Source organism: Rattus norvegicus, chromosome 7, assembly GCF_036323735.1.
Source record: "Rattus norvegicus strain BN/NHsdMcwi chromosome 7, GRCr8, whole genome shotgun sequence".
Classification (NCBI taxonomy): Eukaryota; Metazoa; Chordata; class Mammalia; order Rodentia; family Muridae; genus Rattus; species Rattus norvegicus.
The window spans coordinates 110,418,122-110,430,283 of record NC_086025.1 but is presented as its reverse complement, the minus strand read 5'-3'; the positions used below and the strand labels follow the sequence as shown (position 1 = coordinate 110,430,283).

The 12,162-nt window shown below is 46.9% G+C and overlaps 1 protein-coding gene across 10 annotated transcripts in view; it reads left to right on the top strand.

Moving 5' to 3' along the window:
* Window positions 1–10,783: 10,783 nt before the first annotated feature.
* The window catches only part of Arhgap39 (Rho GTPase activating protein 39), a 92,583-nt gene continuing 91,204 nt past the window's right edge, over window positions 10,784–12,162 (top strand). For 5 of the 10 annotated variants that reach the window (XR_005486709.2, XR_005486708.2, XM_063264135.1 and 2 more), the window contains exon 1: window positions 10,784–10,973. The gene's annotated coding sequence lies outside the window, so the exon portion shown is untranslated. Of the gene's footprint in view, window positions 10,974–11,048; window positions 11,169–12,162 lie in introns of those variants that run through there. The other 5 variants (XM_006241866.5, XM_006241867.5, XM_063264134.1 and 2 more) reach the window with 3 other exon arrangements.

The window sequence follows — 12,162 nt, the reverse complement described above, 5'->3', positions numbered from 1 at the left end:
AGCTCCAGCCAGCATCAATAGACCAGTAACACAAAAGTTCGCTTTAGGAGTTCTGATATCTTGTTAATCACAGCTGATTCTTCAGCCCCAGCTAACCAAAACCACAGAATCGTCACAATCAAAATAGCAATGACCCTGATAAGAGTCTATAATCTTCCCTTTGAAACTTCACAAGCCAGACCTCCATCTCTGCACTGTTCTCAACATTATCCTCCAAACTCCTACAGAACTCCTACAAAGCTCTTAACATCCCAATGGCTCTTCTAGCTCAAAATTCCAAAGTCCTTCCACAGTCCTCCCCAAAACATGGTCAGGTTGTCACAGGAATACTCCACTTCTGGTACCAATTTGTCTTAGTCAGGGTTTCTATTCCTGCACAATCATGATCAAGAAGCAAGTTGGGGGCTGGAGACGGTGGTGGAAAGGAACAGAACTCACTCTGCCCCAGGTTGGCCTCACTCTCAGGCCTCCCTGCTGGCTGGCTTTGGAGTGGCAGACTATGCTCTGTCTGCTGCTTGGGAGATTTGTCATTGGCCATCACGCTCAGCCATGGACACTCATAACCTGCTAGGCCAGAGTCATCTGTTGGCACAATAACGGCAAAACTTACATAAAAACATCCGACTACTTTCCAATGGATTTAAGGCCTGCTCCACAGAAAACAACTCACGTCTGATACTGTAAGCCAAGGCAAAACCTATGGTTTAGAGGGTGGTAGGCCCCGGTAGGAATACAACGATTATTTTATGAAACGGATGTGCTATACCTGTCTCAGATTGACTTCCTTCAAAGGGTCTCATGGAACTCAGGTTGGCCTCAAACTTGCTGTGTCCCCAAGCCTGATCTTGAACTCCTGATCCTCCTACCTCTACCTTCTGCATAAGCCTGCCTGGCTTTCAAACTGAGTTCTAGACATGCGTTTACGCTCATGGATTACCGCTGCTGCTAATATCCTCCATGCAGGGAACTGGTGGCTACTGTTAAGACTCATCAGGTTGGTGGTGGGGCACACCTTTAATGCCAGCCCTTGGGAGGCAGAGGGGGGCAGATCTGAGTTCCAGGCCATCCTGGTCTACAAGGGGGATATTCAGTGCTGTTACACAGAGAACCCTGTCTCAAAAAAAACCAAAAAACAAAAATAATAATAAAGACTCATAACTGGTCGTGCTGCTGAGAACAAGACACTATGGCGTGGCATAATGGCACAGTGCTTAACTGTGTGTGAAAGAAAGCAACCATAGATCTCTACCACCTCCTCCAAAGGCTCAGGGAATGTTTGACAGAAAGAATGTAGGAGACAGACGAAGTGGTGGACGATTGTGTCCCTCGTTCCTCCCAATTGAAACACTAAAGGAAAGAGGAGCCCATATGCCTAGGAAGCTCATGAAGTTTACAAGTTTCAGGAAACTCCTAAGGTTGCAAGGGTGACAAAACATTTCTACAGGTGAGAGGAGGGGACTGGGCAGGGTGCTGGGCAGGGCGCTGCAGTGGCACAGCTTTTGTGCTTGGGTGGCCTTCTGTGCATTTGCCTTGCCTGTGCTTCTGCAGGAAACCTCAGTAAATGCATTGCTTTGCTAAGGTTGACCTGGATGGAATCCTTTATTTTGGTCCATTCTTGTCTCCCCAGGGAAGGTCACGTAATATACTCACTATGATACCAGCTTCATGATGTTTTGAAGGAAAACATTTTACAGTCTAGGTCCTTCCTTCCTTTCTCTTTTCTCTTTCTTTCTTTCTTTCCTTCTTTCTTTCTTTCTTTCTTTCTTTCTTTCTTTCTTTCTTTCTTTCTTCCTTTGTGTTTTAAGCTACAAATTCATAGGGAATGGACTCCAGCAGTTCAGACATGTTTCTGTTAGCTGCACAAAGAGTGCAGCTTCGAATAGAGCAGGCTGCACTCCACCTGAACCCAGGTGCCTTTCTCTCTGGCTTCCTTTTTTCTTTTTCTTTTTCTTTTTTTTTTTTTTTTTGGTTCTTTTTTTCGGAGCTGGGGACCGAACCCAGGGCCTTGCGCTTCCTAGGCAAGCGCTCTACCACTGAGCTAAATCCCCAACCCCAAGATTTGCTATTTTTATTTTATGTGCATGGGTGTTTTGCCTGCATGTATGTTCGGGCACCACATGTGAGCAGTGGCCATAGCAGCCATAAAAAGGCACTGGAGCCCCCACCCCCACCCCACCCACACACGGAGAACTGGAGTTATGAATGGTTGTACTACTAAAAGCAATATATAGATTCGATCCAACACAAAGTTGGGCAGTGGTAGTGCATGTCTTTAATCCCAGCACTCAGGGGGCAGAGGCAGGCAGATCTCTCTGAGTTTGAGACTAGCCTGGTCTGTACAGAAAGTTTGAGAAAAAAAAAAAACAACAACAGAAAGTTTGAGAAAAACAAGGGCTACACAGAGAAACCTTGTCTCAAATAACAACAACAAAAAGCAAGATAAAAAAAAATTCCAACACATTTCCTCAGAGAAACTACAAAATTCAATTTCATATGAACACACACACACACACACACACACACACACACACACACACACACAGGATAGCTAAAACAATTCTGAACTATAAAATACTGCTAGAGATATCCCACCCCAGATTTCAATGTATTACACAGCTGTAGTAAAAAAAAAAAAAGTTATATTGGTATAAAACCAGACACATATCAGTGAAATCAAATCGAATGCCCAAACATATATCTGCACAGCTACGGATACCTGATTTTTGACAAAGAATCTTAAAATACACACTCCCATAAATGGTGCTGGTCAACCTGGATGTCTGCATGTAGAAGAATTCAAATATATCACTCTAAAACTTACCTGCAAATGCATCAAAGACCTAAATATGAGACCAGGCTCTCTGAATCTCACAGAACAGAAGGTGGGGAACAGGTTTGAACTCCCTGGACACTGATGGAACAGGCACTTAGACCAAAATTCAATAAATGGGACCCCAGTAAGCTAAGAGTCTTCTGTGTGGCAGGGGACAGTGTCGTGTGAGCAAAGCAGCAGCCTACGGAGTAAGAGAAAACATTTTACATTATGCATCTGGTAGAGGTTAGTATCTAGTTTACATAAAGAACTCAAAAAACGGAACATACATTATGCATCTGGTAGAGGTTAGTATCTAGTTTACATAAAGAACTCAAAAAACGGAACACCAAGAAAACAAATAGCCCAGGTAGAGATGGGGTAAGGAAGGAAGCAGAGAGTATTCAAAAGGTGAAATACAAAAAACCTTTGAAAGTGGCTCCAGCTGCATATGTAGCAGAGGATGGCCTTGTTGGGCACCGATGGCAGGAGAAGCCCTTGGTCCTGCCAAGGCTAGCCTCGACAGTGTAGGGGAATGTCAGGGAGGGGAGGTGAAAAGGGGTGGGTGGCTGGGTGGGGGAAAGGGGATAACATTTGAAATGTAAATAAAAAATATCCAATAAAAAAAGGAAAACAAGGGGCTGGGGATTTAGCTCAGTGGTAGAGCGCTTACCTAGGAAGCGCAAGGCCCTGGGTTCGGTCCCCAGCTCCGAAAAAAAGAACCGGAAAAAAAAAAAAAAAAAAAAAAGGAAAACAATATTGTACCACATTTAAAAAAAAAAGAAACCTTTAAAATATGTTCAATATTCCTAGCCATCAGGGAAATATAAATTAACTTCTGAGAAATTTTATCTTACCCCAGTCAGAATGGCCAAGATCAATAAAACACAAGACAGCTCATTCTGGCAAGGATGCTAAGAATAGGGAAACACGAATTCTTTGCTGATGAGCATGAAAACTGATACAGCCACCATGGAAACCAGTGTGGAAGTAATGCAAAAAGCCGAAAATTGATTTACTTTAATATCCAGCTATATCATTCTTGGGCATACACCCAAAGCATGCTAACTCCTACTCCAGAGATATCTGCTCACCCGTGTTCTTCACATGAAGCTGCAAACAGCCTAGGGGCTATCAGCTGGTGACTAGATGGTGGAAATGTGGTCATTTACAAAATGGAATATTAGTCAGCCGTTAAGAAAAACAAACATGAAATTAGCAGGTCAGTCATCCTGAGTGAGGTAACACAATCCAGAAGCCAAATGTTACATGTTATCTCTCATCTGTTAGTATTTAAGCTTTCAATAGGCTTGTTTCAATGTGAACAGATATTATACACATGTGTCTATTGAGGACTTGTGGTGGGGAATCTAGCAGGATTAACAGGGAGGAGCTGGGAGGGCAGGGTAAGAGAGGGAATATGGGAGGGACTACTAACGCTAAAGGCCTTTTAATAAAAACACCGAAACCTACTATTATGGAAGCTTCCTAAATATATACATACATATATGAAAGGAATTTAAATGGAATAAACATATAATGGAGAAGACAATGTCCCAATTGGACATCTAGACCCACTAGAGTCTCTCTACCTCCAACTGACTAGCGTTCACTATGCCAGAAGGTACTCTGCACACTAATGGAGGAGAAAGGCGAGCCTTAGCATAGCCCAGCTACAGCTTCTGTAATAGGCGACAGTGGCTTGTCCTGATGAATACTGGTTTAAGAGTGACACAATGTTACGGACCACTTTTTGGTTGGATTTGAGACCCACTCCATGAAACAGGATGCATACCAGACACTGCTAGAGTAGCCGGGAAGATGAGACGAGATAGGTCACGGGCCGAGTGGAAAAACTGATATTATTATTACTCTACTAAAGCAACATAAAGAGCAATAAAATGACTAAATGACACATTGTCAGAGTAGACAGTACATCTTTTTACAGTAGACAGTAATTAGCACAGAGACCCACAGCCGAACAACAGGTAGAGTACAAGACTCTGGAGCACTTGGTCCTAAGTGGGATGTTTTCATCAGAGCCCTCGGGGCTCAAGGGTTTATGAGGAAGAGGAGGCGGTGGAGAGATTGTAAGAGCCAGAAATGGTGGATGTCTCCAAGGAAACAGCATCTTCCAGACACAAACGGACTGATATGCATATCAGCTTACAGATGGTGCAGCACACAATAGGTCTGTATAGGTTCACATGTGACAGAAATCCCAGGGTGGAAAAGGCGAAAAAAGTCTCACCCCTAACCAAGAAGACAATTGCATTTGATACCTGCTAGAAAGGGGGGAAATCAGTTTTCTCCATTGGAACATCACTGGGTATATAAAGAGCAGTGCAAGGCAGGCCCCTGCCCAAGAGTACTTAGGCAAAGCAAAGGAGACTCCGTGGGGTTTTTTTGTTTGTTTTTGTAGGGTTTTCTTTTGTGTGTGGGGGTGTGTGTGGCGGGGGTGGTGCTGTTTGTTTTTTTTGTTTATTGTTTTTCGAGACAGAGTTTCTCTGTGTTTAGGCCTGGCTATATTAGAAGTCGCTCCGTAGACCAGGCTGGCTTCACAGAGATCCGCCTGCCTCTGCCTCCTGAGTGCTGGAATTAAAAGCATGTGGCACCACTCCTGGCTTCTTTTGTTATTTTTCGTCTTCCTGTTTGTTTTGATTTTCCTTTTTTTGGAGGGGTGGATCTGAGAGTAGTTGGGGGAGGGGAAAACATGTTCAAAATATATTGTTTAAAAAGCTTAAATAAAACTAATCTATTAGGGGGACTGGAGAGAGATGGCTCAGCGGTTAAGAGCACTGACTGCTCTTCCAGAGGTTTCGAGTTCAATTCCCAGCAACCACATGGTGGCTCACGACCATCTGTAATGGGATCCGATGCCCTCTTCTGGTGTGTCTGAAGACAGCTACAGTGCATTCATATAATAAATCTAAAAAAAATCTAATAGAATTGATATTGTGAATGAATAGTTTTAGATTTGTCATTATTTCCTGTGTATTTCTATTATTTCTGTGTTTTGCCTGCATGTATGTTTCTGTGCCACATGTATGCAATGCTCACAGGGGAGGGGCCTGAGGTGGGCTTCGGACCTCGTAGAGCTGCATTTGTTATGGTTATGAGCTTCCACGTGGACCTTGGGACCCAAACCCAGATTCTCTGTTATAGTAGCAAGTGGTCTCACCGGATGACCCACCTCACTGCCCTCACCCCCTTTAGGCTGCTCTTAATTAAGAATTATGCTCTCATTTTTATTTCACTTTTACTGTATCTATACATTCTCTGGAGCTGTTTGGGGCATATGTCAGACTTTGTTTCTGTGTTTGAGACACCATCTTGTTACATCATCACTGACTGGTCTTACAATGTATCCCAGACTAGACTAGAACTTGCTACTCTTCCTGTCTCAGTCTCTTGAGTGCTGGGATTATAGGCGTGCACCATTGGGTCTTATATCGGCTATTCTGTATCAGTGAGGAAAAGATCCATGAACACCTAGATCTATACTGTCTTCTAAGGAACCCTCATCCTGGGTCTGAGTCCTTACTTAGAGTCATATTGGAGGAGAAATGTGGTCATACTGTCCCTCTCCCACTACCAGTCCTCTTACTAGAAGACACATGTGGTGTTTTCCTCAACTGTGTGATGTGATTCCTCCTGCTCTCGGCTCAAACCGACACCTATTGTGTCACATGCAGACAACGGACAGGGTCAGTTCCTGGGAGCCCTGGACCTCTACACTTAGTGCTTCTGTGTGGGTTTTCTTGTCACTGTGACCAAGTATCTGACAAGAACCAACACAAGGGAGAGAGGCTTCTTCTACCTCTCACTTTGAAAGTAGATTAGGGAAGGCATGGTGAGGGTGGAGTGGCTTGCCATTGTGGAAGAAACATAAGGCTGCTTGTTCACCATTTCCAAGGGGCAGGAAACCTAGACAAGATATATCCTTTCTCTCTTCATTCAGACAGGGACCCCAGCTCATGCCACGGTACCATCCATTGTCAGGCCCAGGTTTCCCTCCTTAATCTTCGTAGGGAACACCCTCACAGCAATGCCCAGAGGTATGTGTCACCAATGTCACAGGGGGCACATCTTCTTCCTCTTCCTCTTCCTCTTCCTCTTCCTCCTTCTCCCATTCTTCCTCTTCCCCCTTCTTCTTCTTTTTTTAAGCCAGGATCATGTTAGGCAGTCCTGGCTGGCCTAGACTATACTATGTAGATCAGGCTGACCTCATTGAGAGGCACCTGCCTCTGCCTCCCAAGTGCTGGGATCAAAGGGATGTGACCCCCATGCCCAGAATTGGGCCATTTCTTAATCCTCCCAACTTGACAATTTAAGCATCAGAATTCCTATCAACAAAGGCCATTCAACTGTAAGGTGTTGAATGCTCCCCACAGGTAAAGAAAAAGGTGATAATGGAAGAAGGCACTGTATTCAACAAGTAACCTAAACATGAGTGTGTCCTTGCTTAACTCTGAACAAGGAAAGATCAATACAAGACGGACGATATTGAGGTGCCAGACACATTTTTTCCTGGACATGGTCACCAATGAAATAAGAGTATGTTAGGATGCAGAGGGTAGGATGTTAAGGAGGTGTTTTGTTCTTACAAAGAATAATGTTAGAGGGGCTAGAGAGCACTCGGCCATTAAAGAGCACTGGTTATTCTTCTAGAGGGCCCATGTTAGCCTAGCATATAGTGACTCTCAACCACCTAACTCCATTCCTTGGGGATCTGACACCCTTTTCTGACCTCCTCAGGCTCCAGGCACAAACATGGTACACAAATATTTCTGGCAAAACACTCATGCACATAAAATACAGTAAGAAAAAAAAAAAAAAAGAACGACGTTAGAATCTTTCTGAATGTTCTTGAAAACTATTCAATGGAAAAGGGGAATATTAACAATGCAAGGGATAGAAATGAGTCCAGACCTCTAGTCCAACCTTCAGAATGAGCAGAGCAGACTGCAAACTTTCTGCAGGGAGAGTGGGAGGCCAGAGATGGGTGTGGGCAGTCCTATGGTTTGGTAATAGGAGATTTTTTTTTTTTTTTTTTTTTTTGGTCTCCAATAGGAGGCCTAACTTAAGGGGTTTGAGAAGTTCTGTAACGGCCACCATCTTTGAAAGTCTCCTGAAGAAAACCACAAGACGTCTTGGGAGTAAGCACCATTCATTCTAAGTTTGTGACCAAAGGCTCAAAAGGGAAGAGGCAGCAGGAGTGTGTGTGGGTTGAGGGGGAGAAGCATTGTTGGAGAGATGGCTCAGCAGTTAAGAGCACTCACTGCTCTTCCAGAGGTCCTGGGTTCAGTTCCCAGCACCCACAGGGCAGCACCCACTGTCTGCGACTCCAATCCCAGGGTATCTGATGCCCTCTTCTGGCATCCCCAGGTACTGCATGAATGTGGTACATAGACATACACTTAGGAAAACCCATGAACATAAAAATAATAAACATCTCAAAAATATTGAAACAAACAAAAAACACTCAAAAGGAATCCAGTCAGCCATGTTGGTGATGTTTCTTCAGCTGCAAGGAGGAGATAGCCTTGCTTCATCCAAGTCAACTTGCTTCAGGTAGGTGAACAAGAAAAAAAACCCCTTTTTCCTATTAAAGGTAATTAGCTCACCAAAGGCCAATCTTCTGCCTATCTCACGCCATCTAAAACTTTTGTATAAAGAAATTCAAGCCTTTTACTTCCCTCTGCCTAGTAAAGCTTTTTTCCCCATAAAGCCTCCACCTTCCTCCAATTCCCAAACTTGATCTGTAGCAGCCAGCCGACACCTTACCCTCCCCCTTCACCTACTTCTTTGTGCTGGGTTCCTTTAAAACTAGTCAATCAGGAAAGACTATGAGGTGACCCCAGGCAATAGGAAAAAGACACAGTCACCACCTGCCTTAGGATAAAAACTAAGTGAGCTTCCGTCCCTAGTGTACAAGCTAGCCTGGTTAATTTATTTTTGCAAAGATAAATTGCCTTGCTCGACTACTTTTGTTATTTGTGCGTTTCTTTCTGCAGCATGAAGAATGTTTGTTTCCAACCGCACTGCTGAGGGAGCTGCAGACAGAACAGGAGCCCTAGTCCTTTGCATGCAGCATAGGATGACTCAGCAAGGAAGTGCGGAGTGTGAACGTAGTGGAGATCCCCAGGGCTTGGGGCCTGCAGTACTGCAGGGGGTTGATGGGTCTGAACTCTCTTACACAGGGTCTGAGCATTGATGGAATGCTGTGTGGTCCTAGAAGAGCTTTGGGCCATTTTATTTGGCTGCCAAGTGGAATTTAAATGCTACTCATAGAAATGAAGACTTGAGCTGGAAATGGCTCAGTGGGTCAGGGTGTGTTTGCCACTATGACCCAAATAGCAGAAGGGACGACCTGACTCTTGTTCTCTGACATCTCTGTGGAGGTCTTGACACATGCAGCCAGGCATACACACAAAATAAGTAAAATATCCCGAAGGTTTATTTTTTATGTGTGTCTCTATACAGTAATGCAAAGGCATGGGTCCCGTGGAGCTAGAGTTATAGGTGGTTTTGAGCCACCTGACATGGATGCTGGGAATTGAACTTGAATCCTCTGGAAGAGCAGTATTTACTCTTAATTGCTAATCCATCTCTCTAGGCTCTGGTAATAAGTTTTTTTTGTTTTGTTTTGTTTTGTTTTGTTTTGTTGTTGTTTTCTTTTTAAATAAAAGGACTGGTGGATGGCAGTGATGGCCCATGCCTTTAATTCCAGCACTAGGGAAGCAGAGGCAGGTGGACAGCTGTGAGTTTGAGGCTAGCCTGGTCTACAGAGCAAGTTACAAGACAGCCAGAGCTACACAGAGAAACCTGTCCCCCCGCCCCCCAAAAAACCCCACCAAAACCAACCAAACAAAAACCGATGAACAAAGAAACAAAAAACTGGGGGCTGGGGATTTAGCTCAGTGGTAGAGCGCTTACCTAGGAAGCGCAAGGCCCTGGGTTCGGTCCCCAGCTCCGAAAAAAAGAACCAAAAAAAAAAAAAAAAAAAAAAGAAACAAAAAACTGGGAGGGTGACAAACGCACTTGTAATCTGTTAAAGGCAGATCTTAAGTTTGAGGCCAGCCAGGGTCCACACAGCAAGAGCTCATCAAACAAAACAAAACAAACAAACAAACAAAAAAAACCAAACCAAATGGCAGCTGAGGATGCTTGGTTGGTAAAGGGCTTTCCTAGAATGGGTTCCAGCTCCACAGCTGTGTAAACCGGATGTGGTGGCATATGTCTGTAACCCCGGCACAGGAGAGATGAAAACAGGAGGATTAAAATTTCAAAGTCATCATTGGCTACATAGGAAGTTGAAGGTCATCCTTGGCCATATGAAGCTCTGCCTCAGATTAAAAAATAATAATAAAAATTTAAAAGAGCTTAGTGAGTAGAAGTGCTTTTTGTACAAGCCTAAGGGTGCGAGTTCTATCTCTAGAACCCATGGTGAAAGGAGTTGTCCTCTGATTTCCACATGGACACCGTCAGCACGTGCGTGCACATGCTTCATACGCTCAACACACATAAAAAAATAGAAAAAATAGAAAAGAGAGCGCATTTAAGGCTGTGTCTGAGTTACCACGATAACTCAGTTAACTAAGAAGATAAGAGGAAAATCATAAAGGGAAATTAGAAACAGGGAGTACGCAGAGTATTTTAGACAATGGCTACTTTTCCAGAGTCAAGAAAGAGGTAAATCTTAAGCTGAGGAACCCCAGCAGGGTTAGAACTAATAAAGTCACGCCACACCCACATTAGGACACACCTGAGGTGACCTAGACCTTCAGAAGTGGTGGGTACGGTGGGTACAGGTGAGAGCGAAACGGCTGCCTATCGCTGCACCGGGGGCGGGGCCTCCGACCCAGGCAGGGCTCACTTTGGGCTCCCGAGGGGCTGCGCGGTGGCGCAGGCGCATTGCAGCCTCGCGGGCGGCGCCCCCTAGCGGCGCCAGCATCCTCGCGGGGGCGGAGTCGGAGGCGGGGGGTTGCGCTTGGTGACGGGGGACGCGCGGCCGCAGCGCACTGGACTAGCGGCGGAGACCCAGGACGTGAAGCGCTGGCTGCGGCGGCAACGGCGGCCGGGAGCCGCCGGGAGCTGAGGCGCAGCGTGCGGTCGGTGATGAGGGGCAGTGGCGGCGCGCCCCGCTCAGGGCCGGCTGGTGAGAGCGCGGGAGGTGGGCGGCGCGGGCCGGGAAGATGGCGGAGAGGCCTCGATGCGGCCCCACGGCCTGGCCCGGGCGGAGGCCCCCTCCAGCACAGTCGTGCTAGGAATCGGGGCTCCAGGTGACCCGGTCGGGGAGGGTCCGCACGCGAACGCTGCGGCGGAGGGCCAGAGAGTGTGAAGGCGGGTTTGCGTAAGAGAAGGGGCCCGAGGGTGGGTGTGAGGTGCCATGGTCTGCACGCGTGCCCGGCCTTTGGATGGGCGTGAGTGCGTGTGTGTCCCTGCCCAAGATAGTTGTGTGAGAGCCCTTTGCTTGAGGTGGTTGGGGTTGGGGTGGACCCGATGGTGAATGTGAGATGTGAGGGTGCCTGGCCTGCAGACAGGTGTGTGTCCCGAGGACAGGTGTGCATGCGTTATGTGTCCAGGCCCAGAGCCGGTGTGCTTGTGCCCTTCCTGTGCGCTGGGCTCCGTCCGTTTAGGGGTGGTGAGAGGTGGTAATTGCCGGGCGAGGATCTTGCGGGCCAGGCTTTGTCCGCGATGCCCGGGAGTCGGTGGGCGTCTCTGGGTCGGGTCGTGGCTTGCTTGCGCGTGGTGCGCCCTGGCTTCGCGGCAGGGCCTCTGCGGCAGGCTCGGGTGGTCCTCTACCCGGCCTTTCAGACTTGGAACTCCCTGGGCGCCTGTTGTTGGCAGGCGTGGGGTGGGTGGGGGCTGCGAGGCAGCAGGCTGTGCATCCCGGCCAGGCTGTCTTTATTTTAAAACGTGCTGCCCGCTTCGGGCGCGGCAGCTGTGGGTGTGTTCCATGCTGCTGCTCACCGCAGCTGCTGTGGGCGCTACGCAACCTTCAGCCGCAAAAATGCGGCTGGACCCCCTCCCCCTTCAGTGTTGTTCGGGTTGGCCAGGCCTCCAGTGACCTCTGCAGAAAAACGTACAGTTGCAAGGCTTCAGTTCCTCCCGTGGTGCAGACAATACGGACGTTTGTCTTTGGGAGCTGGGGAGGGCAACTGAGCACTGCGTCCTGGGCGCAGTCTGTAAACAGCAGGTGGTTTTGTCCCTGGCTCCCCTTTTTACAATGAACGTGGGGGAAGGGAATTAGAAGACGGAGAGGTGTGACTGGATAGTCCGGAAAGCCAGTCTTTAAGGGATTCTGAGTGCCTAGGAGGGAATGGAGAGATGGCTCCTTCCAGCTC